Raw genomic sequence first — 17,903 nt, 5'->3', positions numbered from 1 at the left:
TGGATTGGTGTGCTAGCATGGCACTCATGTACTCTCTGAAGCAGGGAAGTATTATCCTCATTCTGTAGATGGGAAAATTGATGTAGGGAGGTTAAACATTAATTTGCTAATGCTCACATAGGAAGCATAGCACTGAGCAAAGTGTTGAACCCAGCCTTCCTGAGTCCGAGTCCAAGTCCAGTGTCCTGTCTGGTAGTGCCTCCCTGGAGAAAGGTGTCTCATCTACATCACAAATATGAATTACTTCAACACATTTTGATCATATTTTAAGTCACGTGGCTTCTACAGCATTTGCCTCTGTGGACAGCATGGTCCAATACACGGTTGGTTAAACTGTGCTTGATGATAAGTACCAGCCTCCTTAGTATCTATGAAAGTAGCAACTTTGACTTAGCAATGCTGGAGCAACTGTGTTTCTACTGTTCTTTTACAGCTAACTCATGTCACGAATTGGTCCCTTTTTAAAAAGGCTCATTGGGTGCAAATCCTTTGTAAAATCAAGCAAGGGATGAGAAAATGACTCATTTTGTTGCTGCCCTTCAATATCTCAGCACTGTTAGGTTGTTAGATGATGGAGCAACATATGATTAGCTTGTTGAGATGCAGTTTAATCATTCTGGGTGGAACAACCACCCAACTCTGGGGTTAATTTAGAGCAGCATCATTAATAGTCAAGAGCCTGCACTTTCAGAGATATTGTAAACCATGATCTAAATTCTGGAAAGTGAATTGGTGCCCTAATCCTTGTGCTCCCTTTACTTTTTGTGACTTTTTGAGAAGCAAGACAGAACAAACTAAATTTTACTGCAAAGCTCATTTTTCTCTTAAGCAAATTTCTCAAAAAGTCTTAAGCTACGATAGCATTATCGAGATGTTCCTGCCTTAAGGTAAAGTCAATTCCATCTGTGTTCATTATATAGTTTCTTGTACTAAAATGCAAATTAATTTAAGCTGACTGTGTAAGCAGCTTATTTCAATGAGCTGTAATTATTGCTGGGGAAAGATTTCCTTTAAAAAGTTTTATCACTTATTTTATGTTCTGTGCAAAGTTCCTCCTCTACCTTGGTGGGTCCTGTGCTTATTAGCAAGTTTGCTCACCTCACAGATTCACCCTGTGGGTCAGGAAACAGCCCAGAGACCTTCCCCTCTGGTAGAAGCCACAGTCCAGGTCAATTCCCCCTGTGTTTAATGAGGAGCTGGGAGGTTTGGGGGGAACCCAGGCCTGCCTTCTACTCTGGGTTCCAGCCCAGGGCCCTGTGGACTGCAGCTGTCTAGAGTACCTCCTGGTACAGTTGTGCAACAGCTACAACTCCCTGGGCTACTTCCCCATGGCCTCCTCCCAACACCTTCTTTGTCTTCACCACCGGACCTTCCTCCTGTTGTCTGATAACACTTGTACTTCTCAGTCCTCCAGCAGTATGCCTGCTCACTCTCAGCTTCTTGCACACTTCTTGTTCCCAGTTCCTCACACACACTTGCTCCCCTTGGGCTGACTGGAGTGAGCCCTTTTATAGCATCAGAGGGGCCTTAATTAGAGTCAGGTGCTTAACAGCCTCACCTGACTCTTAGCAGGTTAATTGGAGTCAGGTGTTCTCATTAGCCTGGAGCAGCCCCTGCTCTGGTCACTCAGGGAACAGAAAACTGTTTATCCAGTGGCCAGTATATCTCCCTTCGACTACTCTGCTGTTTTCCCTTCATTTAGCCTTATGACCTCACCCCCGATCCTGTTTTTTCATTGGTTGTCCCATGCAATTATTTGGTATCACAGACCTGTGGATCCTCCCCTTAGGCTGGTGGGAGGTCTTTTAGCAGTGGGTGGGCTTCGCCTGCCCACTTCCTGGATACCAACTGGACTACTCTGCTGTTTTCCCTTCATTTAGCCCTATGACCTCACTCCTGATCCTGTTTTTTTTCCCCATGTCCCCTGTATTTATTTGGTATAAAAGACCTGTGGATCCTCCTCTTAGGCTGAGGGGAGGTCCTTTAGGAGTGCCCGCCCACTTCTTGGATACCAACAAGACTACTCTGCTGTTCCCAACTGGCCTGAGTCTATCACAGTTCATATTACTTGCTGTGATGTGTATCTGGATTTTATTACCAGTGTTAGCCTGAAATATCCCACCCTGTTACCAGAGGTTGATTCTGCTGGGAAAGGGTTAAGTGCATTCTGCTGACTCACTAAGGCTCACTTGTAACTTCTTTCAGATATAAAGGAGGAGAGACTAGCGAGCTGGAGGGAGACAGGATCTAGAGTGCGGGTTGAGCAAGAAGGAAGGAGGGACCCTAGAAGCAGACAAACCTGCAAGAGAAGACCATGCTGAATGTAATGTTAATTTCTTCTTAGTAAAGCCAGTCCTCAGGGAAGGGGAAGAGTTTGGACTCTACCAGTCTTTGGACCATGTTTCAAATCAAGTTAGGAAAGGCATCTACTCAAACTACTATTTATTATTTATATTATGGTAGCACCCAAAGACTGCAATTGAGCTCAGGTTCAGGCTGTACTATGTACTCTACAGACATAGAGATTCTTGCCCCAAAACACTTTTAGTCTAACTTGCAAAATCCTTCCTATCTTCCCCAAATTTCCTCTCTCTCTAGTTTGCCAATTTTTGCTCCCAGTGGCCACAGTTTGCTGCTCCAGGCCAATGGGACCTGCTGGAAGCGGTGGTGAGTACGTCCCTTGGCCCGTGCCGCTTCCAGCAGCTCCCATTGGCCTGGACCAGTGAACCGCAGCCACTGGGAGCTGCAATCGGCTGAATCTGCAGACGCGGCAGGTAAACAAACTGGCCCAGCCCGCCAGGGACTTTCCCTGCGCAAGCGGTGGAACAAGTTTGGGAACCACTGTAATAGGAACATCAGCACTATTTTCATTTGCTTGCTAGATAAAATAAGGGCTTCTTAGAGTGTTGAGTGCAACCCCAACCTAACTGTACCATGAAAACAATAATAGTCTCTTTCTGCTACCTTGTAACCTCTATTCAGAGCGTTTACTCACAAGTTCTCAACTAATAATCACCCAGCTGGTAGAGAACAGAACAGTAAAAGTCATATCCCAGCCAAAGTGATGTTCATGCTCTTATTTTTTGATCCATGAGAAGGTAAGTACTTCCTCTCTACATATTAATAATTTAATGGGTTATAATAGGGCAATAGGTGCTGCTCCATTAACTTAATGGAAGTTTATCTGCTTTTATGCTAGGGCTGGATTTACCTCTTGGTCCCTAAGTATTTTCAAATTAAGACAAAAAACTCAAGAGAATGTCAAGAAATATAAACAGTGTCAGATACAGAATTTATAAAAAGCTTTGCCAATGTATAAAGTAGTGAGGGGGAAAAAAACAGTTATCTAGCATTTATTGTGTTTCCTGTACTGGGAAAAACTAACCCTCTGCGACACAGCTCCATTTTACAGTGCATAAACTCCAAAACCAAAATATAGATAGTTTGTTTTAATGCAAAGCAGTTATGGTTCTTCAGCATCTGTGCTGCTAATATATGAAATGCACAGAATTAATGGATGTTCAGCTTCCATTCCTGCATTAACTCTTACTCCAGAAACCAGCATGTTGTATTGTAACCTGATGTACATAATAAGGATTTTAAATTCTCCATTCAAAGTCTGTCAAATAATCTGAAAATACAAAACCACTGGATTTCATTATGGATCTCAGAGGGTGATTTTTGAGCTTGCAGTTGGCTGAACAACACAGAAAGTTGAGACAACAGCTGTTAGGGGTAAAGATGGGGCCTGTACCATAAGCCCACATCCAAACAACCCTTAACCTATAAGAACATCTGGATCTGCATGCAAACTTTGCAACATGGGCCCATCACTGCTTTAGAGTACTGAGAGCTGCAATATATGCACCAGTAGAGCTCCCCTTGCCTGTGCTGTGCACTAGCTTGTCCTACTTGCTATTGCTGATGCAGCCTGTTTCCAGTTGATGGATACAATGCAAGAAATACATCCTCACAGGGGCTTGACAGATGCAGATAGAATAGAGAACTGAATGTGTATTGATGGGAAAGAGGATAGGAAGAAGTGACATGATGAAAGTCTTACAGATGTCTGAAAGGTATCAGGGTTGAGAAAGGCAAACACCTGTAAGAATGGCCATACTGGGTCAGACCAATGGTCCATCTAGCCAGTATCCTGTCTTCTGACTGTGGCTAGTGCCAGATTCTTCAGGGGGAATGAACAGAACAGGACAATTTATCAAGTGATCCATCCCCTGTCGTCAAGTCCCAACTTCTGACAGCCAATTAGGGACACCCAGAACAAGGTTGCATCCCTGCCCATCTTGATTAGTAGGCGTTGATGAAATAACCAATCCTGCTGTTCAGGGTGGTGCAGGTAAGGAGACCCATGAATAATGAGAAAAAATTCCTTAAGGGGAAATAAACAAACTGAGATCAGGAAAGTTTTCATTAAAAGTTAGAACATAGACTAGTCTCCTGAAGGCAGCTTGGAAGCTCCTATATCCTGACTGTAAATATTCAGAAGCAGGCTAGAGAAAGTGTTGATGAATATTTACATTTACATCTAGATTTGATTTTGAGAAATAGGGAGGAATTGGTTGAGAATTTGAAAGTGGAAGGCAGCTTGGGTGAAAGTGATTATGAAATTATAGCATTCATGATTCTAAGGAATGGTAGGATGGAGAACAGCAAAATAAAGACAATGGAGTTCAAGAAGTCAGACTTTAGCAAACTTAGGAAGCTGGTATGTAAGATCCCATGAGAAGCAAGTCTAAGGGGAAAAACAATAGAAGACAGCTGGCAGTTTTTCAAAGAGACATTATTCAAGGCACAAGAGGAAACTATCCCATTGTGTAGGAAAGATAGGCAGTGTGGCAAGGGGCCACCCTGGCTTAACCAGGAGATCTTAATGATCTGAAACTCAAAGAGTCCTACAAAAAGTGGAAACTAGGTCAAATTACAAAAGACGAATATAAACAAATACCACAAGTATGTAGGGACAAAATTTGAAAGGTCAAGGCACAAAACGAGATCAAACTAGCTAGACATAAAGGGTAACAATAAAACATTCTACAGATACATTAGAAGCAAAAGGAAGACCAAGGGCAGGGTAGGCCCATTACTCAATGTGAGGAGGAAAACAATAACAGAAAATGTGGAAATGGCAGAGGTGCTTAATGACCTCTTTGTTTCAGTTTTCACCAAGAAGGTTGTTGGTGGTTGGACAGCTGACATAGTGAATCCCAGTGAAAATGAGGTAGGATCAGAAGAGGCTAAAATAGGGAGAGAACAAGTTAAACATTACTTAGACAAATGAGATGTCTTCAAGTTACCAGGGCCTAATGAATTATATCCTAGAATACTCCAGGAGCTGAGTGAGAAAATATCTGAGTCATTAGCGATTATCTTTGAGAAGTCGTGGAAGACAGGAGAGATTCCAGAAGACTGGAAGAGGACAAATATAGTACCCATTTATAAAAAGGGGAAAAAAGGACAACTCAGGGAATTACAGACCAGTCAGCTTATCTTCTTCTGATAACCTGGAAGGATAATGGAGCAAATAATTAAGCAGTCAGTTTTGCAAAACATTTAGAAGATAATAAGGTGATAAGTAACAGTCATCATGGATTTGTCAAAAACAAATCGTGTCAAACCAACCTGATAGCTTTCTTTGACAGGGTAACAAGCCTTGTGGATAGGGGGGAAATGGTAGATTGTATATATCTTGATTTTAGTAAAGTTTTTTGTTACTATCTCACATGACTGTCTTTCATAAACATGAACTAGGGAAATGCAACCTAGATGGAGCTACTATAAGGTAGATTGCAAAACTGGTTGTAAAACTGTTCCCAGAGAGTAGTTATCAGTGGTTTACAGTCATGCTGGAAGGCATAATGAATGGGGTCCTGCAGGGATGAGTTCTGGGTGCCGTTCTGTTCAATATCGTCATCATTATTTCGATAATGGCATAGAGAGTACATGTATAAAGTTATAAAGTTTGCAGATGATACCAAGCTGGGAGGGTTTGCAAGTGCTTTGGAAGATAGGATTAAAATTCAAAATAATCTGGACAATTGGAGAAATGGTCTGAAGTAAATAGGATGAAATTCAATACAGTCAAATGCAAAGTACTTCATTTAGGAAGGGAACAGTCAGTTGCACACATACAAAATGGGAAATGACTGCCCTAGGAAGGTGTACTGCAAAAAGGGATTGGGGGATCATAGTGGACCACAAGCTAAATATGAGTCAACAGTTGTAACGCTGTCGCAAAAAAAAGCAAACATCCTTCTGGATGTATGAACAGGAGTGTGGTAAGCAAGAGACACCAAGTAATTCTTCTGCTCTTGCTCCACTCTGATTAGGCCTCAACTGGAGTATTGTGTCCAGTTCTGGGTGCCACATTTCAGGAAGGATGTTACAAATTAAAGAATCCAGAGACTAAGAGCGACAAAAATGATTAAAGGTCTAGAAAACGTGACCTCTGAGGGAAGATTGAAAAATTGGGTTTGTTTAGTCTAGAAAAGAGAAGACTCGGACAGGACATAACAATTTTCAAGTATGTAAAGGGTTGTTACAAAGGGAGCAAGAAAATTGTTTTTTCTCAACTCTGAGGATAGGACAAGAAGCAATGGCTTGAATTGCAGCAAGGAGGTTTTGGTTGGATATTAGGAAATCTTCCTAACTGTTAGGGTGATTAGCACTGGGAATAAATTGTCTAGGGTGGTTGTGGAATTTCCATCACTGGAGATTTTTAAGAGCAGGTTTACACAAACACCTTTCAGGAATGGTCTAGATAATTAGTTCATGCCATGAGTGCGGGGGAGTTTTTTTTTTTTTTTTTTAGACTAGATGACTTCTCAACTGTCCCTTCCAGTTCTATGATTTAGTATGATCCTCTGCATAGAGAGAGTGCGGCAGAGCCTGTGAGGGAACAATGACTTACAAGGTTGTTTTTTACCTATAAAATTTAGAGTTCTCTAAAAACACATATTTTCTTTTGCCATTGAGTGAACTAGGGAGAAAAATCACATTATTGGCCCATCTAGTTATGACCACCTCTGCAGAGCACTCAGATTACCATGCTGAGGGGATTAGCATAAAGCCCTAGATGCAGTAGACAGACAGAAAAGATCCTTCTGTGATAGCTCTCGTACATTTACTAAATAGATTGTCCCTTTTGCTTGCATTTGAAATTGTCAGACAAACACCCATATGAAGCCAATTGCTGCACCCTTTCTAGTGATTTGTTCTTCAGATAATTAAGAGTGTATGCATGGAATTGTCTGTGCACCTGTGTTTTCACCAAAGACTAAGAAGCTAAGGGGCTTGAACAACCATGACATCCCTTACTTCCAACCTTGACATCCCTTCATCCAATGCCCTGGCCCCCTTACCATGCCACTCAGAGCAGCATGTCTGGCAGCCGTGCTGCCCGCAATTTGTGGCGGTGTAACTGCAAGGATTGGGGACAGCAGGGGAGGGGGCGAAGTCTTAGCCTCCCCAGCAGGGAGCTCAAGGGCTGGGCCAGATGTGGCCCACGGGCCAATAGTTTGCCCCACCTCTGGTCTAGAGAACAGGACATTAGAGACTTTGAAATGACAGAAGAAATGCAGTCTAAGTTTTTCACTTTATTAGGCTTTATGTTTCAAGTGTAGGTAACAAATTATTCAGTGTAAGTGGAAGTGCCCTAAGGAATCCCAAACAAATCACTGGTGGAGGAGAATGGTTCAAAGCTAGATACTTGCTTTTCTGCAAGCCATAATGCCAGTTCTTCTTACATTTTAAATAATGTTGCAGGGTGGTCCATTGGCCCCTGTAGATCAATAGCAGGGAACATGTCATGAATCCACATACATATAACCCTACACTAGTATAACCGCTTTTCATTTTTGTGCTTTAGTGTTTTGTTATTGTTTCTAAAATTGGATTCCATTTCCCAAAAGTATCCAGAATTAATGCCCATCTTTCACAGCATCCATTGAAACAGGCAACTTTAAGGTTTCTCAGCTGTTTTCTTTTCTGGAGGTCCAGTCTTCCTTCTTACCTAACTGGAAATATATTAGTCTGGCAGTCTTTGACGTTTTTTCCCCTGCAATGGCTTGTGCAGAGATAAGGGAGTGGAAATGCAACAGACTGAAACTTGCAGAGTTTCCTCGTAATTTCTTCCATCAGGGAGTGAGATCTTGACACCCCCAGTAGAAGAAATCCAGGGATTTATTTTCTAAACCCACTGTTGGATCCCTACAGGGAGGACAAATGGCAAGGAGGAGTCACCAGAATCAGGGATTGTTGGTGTGAGGACTCCGTGCCTCAGCAGCAATGTTCTTTGTCTCATTATGACCTCAGGAATGAAATCACATGGCCAGGGACTTACCTGTTATTGCCACTCTCTTCCCCCATCCCCGTTTTCACAGTAGGGTGGGGCATAGTGGTGGAACCTATTCCTTTAAATCCTTTTAGAAGACGTGTAATTTGAGCCTGATCCTGCCAGGTGCTCCATACCTCTGAAGTCAGTGGGGAGCTGAGGATGCCAGCACCTTGCAGGATTGGGCCCTTTAACTGGAAATTTGAGGCTAAGTAATCTGCATGGACCTATCTGAGGATCCTATACTGTGCCAACTGGAGCTGATGGGAGCTTTGCCATTGACTTTGGGAGCAGGATAGACCCTTTGTGTGCACTTATTGACATGTGCAACATTATTAAAATGTAACCCCAGGATACAGTTATTTGAAGGCAAACTTTTAAGTGCAACATAAATTAGCTTACATTATAAGATGTGCTCCCACACAAGTTTTTACCAGGGGATTTTAATCAAGCTGTAAGAAAGTTGAGAAAATAAACCTAAGTATTACTAAAGATCTGTGTCAACTTGGACTGACTAATCTGCGGTGTCTAGAATCATCACATGGGAATGGAAAAGGCATCAAATCCAGCAGGCTCTATATCAGCATCAACCCATACCTCATAGTCAGAAAAGTTGCTGAGTAAATATGTGTGTTTTTATTACATACATCACCATGGCATGTAGACACCTAATATAAACAAGAATAGCATCAATTCTGCCTCCCAGGACCATGTTCTCTCTCCCACATTTCAAAACAAATAAGTGCATAGCACACATTTGGGCACTTTGTAAATAACAATTGTTCATACATATTTACAGGATGCTGTCAGTATCCAAAGCCTTTGCAGAACAGGTTTGTTCTCCAGTAATAAGAACACAGGACTGGGAGTCAACGTGCGTGGTTCTATTCTGGTTCTGTCACTCACTTGCTGTGAGTCCTTGGCAAAGTCACATCCCCTTTGGCTCTCAGTTTTCCCATCTGCAAACTGGAGATGCTTATTACCTAAAGTGCCATAGAATGGCTTGAACCTAATACTTACGAAGTGCTGCAAGAAACTCAGATTAAAAGAGCTGCAGAGAGGCAACGTATTATTGGATAAATAAAAAAAAAAGATAATTACCTTTTCTGAGATGGGTGACCCCAAATGGTACATAGCCAGGACAACAGATGCATCTATTCTGCAGATGGGTCGTGTAGGTTTTAAATAGACAGCGGGTGTTTGGCTAGCTTTAGTCTTTGCAAATATTTAAAAACAAACAGGGCATGCTTAGATACAGGAAAAATCCTTTTCATCAGCTGTTGTTGTTGTGAATAGCTCAGTCAATATGTTCATAAGCACTTCTGATCCTGTTTGCTGATTCCTATAATTCTCACCCTGAAGAATCAAAGATTTTTAAAAAATGTAATTGCAACTGGTTGAGATATGCCTGCCAGAAAGGCAGTTACAGATTGCTGTAGTTCTCACTCCACCACAGTTAAAAAGATGAACTAAGATTACTTGTCAAAATGAATGAAGGAGAAGCCCAAGCAAATACTCCTCAGCCATTCATTCTGGGGCACACATTAAATGTCTGAAATGTGACGAGATGATCAGATACTTTTGGAAGCTGATAGATACCAAGCAAAGATAAAGGCCCAGTCAACCAATGAACTCCTGAAGCCAAGGTGGACATAAAGGTAAGCAGCTTAAGAGTTCCTGAAAGCCCAACAAAAAGGGGTTTGCTCATCAACTGCTGATCTTTAGATTTGCTTCTGACGGATACCAATGCAATCTTCAGGCATCCATATAAGAAACAGGAAGGAGCAATGCCAGACCAGTACCCAACTTGCTTCAAGTGAGGTTGTGACTAAAATGAGGGCTGACTAAAAGTGCAGTCTTCTTTCTCAGCAGACTTACTCCCTCTGTACAATCAAGGTCATATCTACTGACTTCACTGGCCAAAATAAGGTTTTACTACTCTTTACCCTATGTAGCCTTGCAAAGCCTGTATAGGGATGAGAAAGGAAGCTGAATTCTGTTCTTACTCACCCATCATCCACCTAAGTGTTAGCTAAGTTTCAGTTGCAGAATGTTTGCATGCCCCCCAGGACCCCACATCCCTTATCCAATGCCCCTGGCCCCCTTACCATGCCACTCAGAGCAGCATGTCTGGCAGCCGTGCTGCCCGGCCATGTGGCGGTGTAACTGCAAAGGATTGGGGACAGCAGGGGAGGGGGCCGAAGTCTAGCCTCCCCAGCAGGGAGCTCAAGGGCTGGGCCAGATGTGGCCCACGGGCCATAGTTTGCCCACCTCTGGTCTAGAGAACAGGACATTAGAGACTTTGAAATGACAGAAGAAATGCAGTCTAAGTTTTTCACTTTATTAGGCTTTATGTTTCAAGTGTAGGTAACAAATTATTCAGTGAGTGGAGTGCCCCTAAGGAATCCCAAACAAATCACTGGTGGAGGAGAATGGTTCAAAGCTAGAAACTTGCTTTTCTGCAGCCATAATGCCAGTTCTTCTTACATTTTAATAATGTTGCAGGTGGTCCATTGGCCCCTGTAGATCATGCAGGGAACATGTCATGAATCCACATACATAACCCTACACTAGTATAACCGCTTTTCATTTTGTGCTTAGTGTTTGTTATTGTTCTAATTGGATTCCATTTCCCAAAAGTATCCAGAATTAATGCCCATCTTTCACAGCATCCATTGAAACAGGCAACTTTAAGGTTTCTCAGCTGTTTTCTTTTCTGGAGGTCCAGTCTTCCTTCTTACCTAACTGGAAATATATTAGTCTGGCAGTCTTTGACGTTTTTTTTCCCCTGCATGGCTTGTGCAGAGATAAGGGAGTGGAAATGCAACAGACTGAAACTTGCAGAGTTTCCTCGTAATTTCTTCCATCAGGGAGTGAGATCTGACACCCCCAGTAGAAGAAACCAGGGGATTTATTTTCTAAACCCACTGTGGATCCCTACAGGGAGACAAATGGCAAGGAGGAGTCACCAGAATCAGGGATTGTTGGTGTGAGGACTCCGTGCCTCAGCAATGTTCTTTGTCTCATTATGACCTCAGGAATGAAATCACATGGCCAGGGACTTACCTGTTATTGCCACTCTCTTCCCCCATCCCCGTTTTCACAGTAGGGTGGGGCATAGTGGTGGAACCTATTCCTTTAAATCCTTTTAGAAGACGTGTAATTTGAGCCTGATCCTGCCAGGTGCTCCATACCTCTGAAGTCAGTGGGGAGCTGAGGATGCCAGCACCTTGCAGGATTGGGCCCTTTAACTGGAAATTTGAGGCTAAGTAATCTGCATGGACCTATCTGAGGATCCTATACTGTGCCAACTGGAGCTGATGGGAGCTTTGCCATTGACTTTGGGAGCAGGATAGACCCTTTGTGTGCACTTATTGACATGTGCTGGTATGCCATGCTATGCCATGCCATGTTAATTTTTGTCAGAAACCGACCAGGATTTCTCTTTAGAAGTGTTCTGCATTAGGAAAATAGTTTTGCACTTGTCCTAATGTAACACCCAAATTCCCTCTTTCTTCTCTCTGAAATAGCCTGTCCCTAATTATTATTAGAAATGGATTCTTATGATGCACTTTTAATGTTTGGATTGCCTTTGAACATCAGTTGTGAATAAACAAACTTTGTTTCCCAACCTACCAAAGAGTTCCATTGACTTGGAACTGTTTCTTCCTTTAGTTAGGATACTAGTACAGGCTTAAGGTCTTATTTTTGTGAGATTTGTATATGTGCTGACTGCTGATAGCTTAAGAAAGATTGCAGCAGCCACTGTGTAAAGCATATTGAACTGGATACATTTCTCAGCTTTGATGGAGCTTTAGCTCTCTGAGATCTCAAACATTAGCACTCAGTAAATATATAATGCTTCAAACCCCAGTATATTAGGTAGGGTGGTTGTAAAGAACACATTTCTTCTGCTTATCTGTAGGAGAGCTCAAGAGCAGGAGGAATTAAAGGTGAACATACTCACTGTCAGCATGGCATAAATTAGAATTAAATTTGTCAGCCAGTTCTCTGAATAGACTTCAAAATTTTCATTACAGTAGTATAGCTTTCCTGAATTCAGCTCCTGTAGAATACATGAAGTAAGATACATGGGCACTAAAGAGACAGGTTTGTTGAGAGCATTAGTCTTGAATAAAGGCTGTTGGTGCTGAAATGTTGACATGTCCTTATGGGTCCTATGAATAGAACAAAGTTTTGTTAATTTAGCAATCTGAAATCACTGAATTGTTTCTGAATATTCTTTCTTTCTCTGTTAAGGATTATTCACCAAATGTCTGATGTGGCAAATCTCTTCATAGATTACAGAAACTGACACAGATTAGATTAATATGTTCAGAATTTATCTACTTGTTTTTTTAAATGTTAGGCTCTTTGGTCTGTTTGCACATATTTTTTCCTCTTTCAACTGGGACAAGGAAATTAGACTACTCAGTCTGACTTGGTCCTTAGCATAAAAAGGAGAAAGCAAGACAAAAAGATAGAAGTCAAAAGTGAGAAAATTAACATCTGCATGGATTAAAGTTAGTATGGGAGTTACTTTATCACATAAATCAGCTCTTATGGTATTTGCTTTTGTTTGTTTGTTTCTTAAAGCCCTGGAGTCACATGAATTCACCAGAATCTCAGCTTTAAGTGTTTTGGGTTTGTTTGTTTTTGTTTTTTTATTAGTAAGTTCCAGGCTTCATGGTTGTGTAGATCAGCTTGAAAATGTGAACACTGAAGTTTCAAAACCCAGAAGGCAAATAAAAAGCTCCAAATGTATTTTTATATCTAATAACTTTTAAGTCAACCCCTGATTTTTTGGGGGGGCCTGATTTGTGTGTGTATATATATAAATATTTAAAAACGTTTGAGGTTGGCAGTTCTGCAATCTCAGATGGCTTCCATACCTCCAAACAAAAAAGGAAAGCAGGACATTTAAGGAAAAAACCCTCCAGTATAGCTAACAGGTGAAATTGAATACTCACAACCGCAAGATAATACTGCTCATGCAACTTTTAAGACTCCATTCTTTCTCCTCTGCAAGCAGCTCTTTTCTGAGTGCAACTAACTTTTTTTTTTTTGTAGATTCCCTGTTTTTAGGTAATGGTTACCATATGAACTGGATATATGGGCCTGCAGAGGTATAGAGGTTTGTAAGCATCTGGAAAGTAACAGAAAGGTATTATGTATATATTTGTTATAAACGCATGTCATAGCAATTTCTGAAAGATGAGTCATTTTCTAAATCTGCACTAATATTAACCATGGAAAAGGAGTTCAGAGTTCAAAGCTGTTATTGCTAGTAGTCTGTATTGTTGTGCAAACTGATGTGACTATCAGGACATATTGTTCATGAGTGGGGTCAGTGACACAAAACAAACACGTTTTATAATACAGTGCATGGACCCTTTGGAATCTATAGCTACCTGTTTTTCCTGTCCCTTTGTATACAAAGGAATGTAAGTGTTTGAGGAATGTAAGGTCACACCCCTTTATGTTTGCAAACAATGGTATTACACCCTCATGGTACTGAAAGTTGAATTACAGTGTGTACACTTAAACACAATCATTTTTAAACATACTTAAGATTCCTATATCTCAGAGTTGAATGGGAACTTTTATGTAGTCAGTTTAAATGCAAAGCAATACTTTCAAGAAAGAAAACAAATACTCTTAAAATGTTTCAGATAGTGAGAGAGATTTGCAGTGAAAATAGTTTCTAATGAAGAAGAAAAAAAACCAATAAATTAAGAAGGGTGGGTCACACCAGTTTGAAATGATGTGAATCAGCAGACTTTTAAATCCATAGATGATAAAACTTATTTTGAATTAGCCTTGTAAACAGTAGTAGTTACTGTTGTCATTATTAAACGATTACTCTAATGCACCCAAACTTTGACTATAAGAACTTGCAGTCTTAAGGCCCTGGGCCTGCAAATGTTTGTGTATGTGCTTAACCTTAAGCATGTGATTAGTCACAGTGAAGTTAGCATATCCATAAGTGCCCATAAAATTGAGGCCTGAATGATACAGAGAGAAGATACGACTTCTGGTGAGCAGCATTTATATATTTATGAATGAATCTAAACAAGCTGACTGAGCTGCTAAATGGCCATGCACTAAAGAAATTCTGCAATTGGGCAAGGATGCAAGAATATTTAAAGTAGTTAGATGTATTCAAGTTGGCCTGATAAAATTCATCCTCAGGTACTTGGGGAACTAGTAGAAGCAATCTTGGAACCTTTAGCAATTCTTTTTGAGAAATTCTGAAAGATGGGCGGGGTCCTAGGGGACTGGAGAAGGACAAACATAATATCTGCCTTTAAAAAAGGGACAAAGAGGACCCAGGGAATTATAAACCAGCCAGCCCAAATTAGATACCTGGAAAGATGCTGGAACAAATTATTAAACAATCACTTGGTAAGTGCCTAAGGATAATAGGGTTATAAGTAATAGCCAACATGAACTTGTTAAGAACTAATCATGCCATATTAATTGAATTTCTTTTTTTGACAGGAATGCTGATCTAGTGGATAGGAGTCCAGTGGCACCTTAAAGACTGTTAAAGACTAACAGATTTATTTGGGCATAAACTTTTGTGGATAAAAAATCCCACTTCAGTTGCCTGGAGTGAAAATTACAGATACAGGCATATATACTGATATGAAGAGAAGAGAAGGGAGTTACCTTACAAGTGGAGAACCAGTGTTGACAGGGCCAATTCAGTAAGGGTGGATGTGGTCCTCTACCAATAATTGATGAGGAGGTCTCAATACCAAGAGAGGGAAAATTGCTTTTGTAATGAGCCAGCCTCTCCCAATCCCTTTTCAAGCCCAAATGAATGGTGTTAAATTTGCAAATTAATTGTAGCTCTGGAGTTTCTCTTTGAAGTCTATTTTTGAAGTTTTTTTGTTGAAGTATAGCTACTTTTAAATCAGTTATAGAATGTCCAGGGAGATTGAAGTGTTCTACTGGATTCCTTGTTGTTTTTGTGGATACAGACTAACATGGCTAGCCCTCTGATAGTGAATGGGTGGAAGCAGAAAATGTGATATTCCTTGATTTTAGTAAAGCTTTTCACACACACTCATGACATTCTCATTAGCAAATTTGGGAGATGTGGTCTAGATTAAATTATTAGAAAGTGAGTGCACAGTTGTTTGAATATGACTTTTCAGAGAGTACACCTCCACCCTGATATAACGCTGTCCTTGGGAGCCAAAAAATCTTACTGCGTTATAGGTGAAACTGTGTTATATCAAAGTTGCTTTGATCCGCCGAAGTGTGCAGCTCTCCCCCCCACCGGAGCTCTGCTTTACTGTGTTATATCCGAATTCATGTTATATCGGGTCGCGTTATATCGGGGTAGAGGTGTAGTTAGTTAATGGTTTACTGTCAAACTGGATGTTTGTGTGTGTATCTATGTGGGTCCTTCACGGGCCTGTCCTGGGTCTAGTACGAGTCAATATGTTCAATAATGACTTGGATAATGGAGTGGAGAGTGTGCTTATAAAATTTGTGGGTGACACCAAACAGGGAAAGACTGCAGATACTTTGGAGGACAGGATTAGAATTCAAAACAACTTTGACAAATGAGAGAATTGGTCTGAAATCACCAAGATGAAATTCAGTAAAGATAAGTGCATTTGATTTTAATTCCTAAGTAGAGTAATTTGCACCATTACAAAATGGAGAATAACTGGCTAGGTCAGGGATGGCCAACCTGTGGCTCGGGAGCCACATGCGGCGCTTCAGAAGTTAATGTGTGGCTCCTTGTAAAGGCGCTGACTCCGGGGCTGGAGCTACAGGCACCAACTTTCCAATGTGCCAGGGGGTGCTCACTGCTCAACCCCTGGCTCTGCCACAGGCCCTGCCCCCACTCCATCCCTTCCCATGCCCTCCCCTGAGCCTGCCTTGCCCTCACTCCCTTCCCCTCCCTCCCAGAGCCTCCTGCACACCATGAAACAGCTTGAATCGGAGAGGCTGCGGGTAGAGGGAGGGAGGTGCTGATCGGTGAGGCGTGCTGGTGAGTGGGAGGCGCTGGGAGCTGCAGGGGGAGTGGATGGGAGGGGGGCTGCTGATATATTACTGTGGCTCTTTGGCAATGTATATTGATAAATTCTGGCTCCTTCTCAGGCTCGTGTTGGCCACCCCTGGGCTAGGTGATAGTACTGCTGAAAAGGCTCTGGGGGTTATAGTGGATAACAAATTGAGTATGAACCAACAATGTGATGCAGTTGTGAAAAGGGCTAATATCATTCAGGAGTGTAGTATGTAATACACAGCTGCTAATTATCCTGTTTTACTTGGCAGTGGTGAGGCTACAGCTGGAGTACTGTATCAGATTGTGGGCACCAGACTTTAGGAAAGATGGCTAAGTTGGAGAAGATCCAGAGGAAAGCAACACAAATTATAAAAAGTTTAGAAAATCTGACCTATGAGGAAAGTTTTTTTTTTTTTTTTTTAAAAGGGCATGTTTAGTCGTAACTTAAGGTAGACCTGATAAGTTTTTTCTTGTCAAATATGTTACAAAGAAGATTGTGATCGATTGTTCTCTACATGAACTGGAGGTAGAACACAACTAATGGGCTTAATTTGCAGCAGGGGAGATTTAGGTCTAACTATAAGGGCTCGCTAAATTCTGGAATAGTCTTCTATGGGAGGTGGTGGAATCCCCATTGTTGGAGGCTTTTTAGAACAGGTTGGACAAACACCTGTCAGAGCTGATCTACATGGTCCTGCCTCCGTGCAGGTGGCTGAATGAGGCTACCTCTTGAGGTCCCTTCCAGCTCTACATTTCTAACATTGGTATGTTAGCCAGGGGCATGATGGATATACATAATTTGTACATAAATTCATGTACACTTTCAAATAAAAGAAGTTTAAAACCCCATTGTATGTGGATATATTTCTATTTTCATAGCTGGATTAAGAGAGTGTCTATGACTTTGGGAGCAGCAGCAATCTGTATTTCAGACACTGATTTGTCCTCATCTTAGGGTGAGAAAGGAGAGGGTACTCACAGGTGGCATTTGAGGACATTGGGGGACTGTGAGAGACAGATCCTGGGGTGGTGGGCAGAAAGACAAGTGAGACAGATGAGGGGGGCACCAATGGATAGCCATGGGTGGACCCAGCAAGAGGGACAAATAGATGAGGGGGTGGATGGACAGACAGCAGGGGACAGCCAGATGGATGGGTGCTGGAGGGACATGCAGGTGGAGAAATAGCAGGAGGGACCCATAGGCACTGACTCCGTTGGTGTTCCAGGGCTGGAGCACCCATGGGGAGGAGGAAGCAGGGCCAGGGTGGGTACTTTAGGGAAGGGGTTGGAATGGAGGCAGGGCAGGGGTGGAGCAAGGGGCTGAGCACCCACCGGTGCCTATGGAGGGACCGGTAGAGGGGATGGGGCAGATGGACAGACATAGCAGGAGGAACAGATGAAGGGAAGAGAGGTGGGCAGATGGACAGACAGATGCGGGGAGGCCGGACCCTCATCAGGAGGGATGGGTGGGGGGCGAACAGGACCGGTGGTGGGGGGTGGTCGGACAGACAGACATGGGGCTGGGAT

The sequence above is a fragment of the Chelonoidis abingdonii genome, chromosome 4, assembly GCF_003597395.2.
Source record: "Chelonoidis abingdonii isolate Lonesome George chromosome 4, CheloAbing_2.0, whole genome shotgun sequence".
NCBI classification, from domain to species: domain Eukaryota; kingdom Metazoa; phylum Chordata; order Testudines; family Testudinidae; genus Chelonoidis; species Chelonoidis abingdonii.
Note: the sequence above shows the minus strand (reverse complement) of the source record.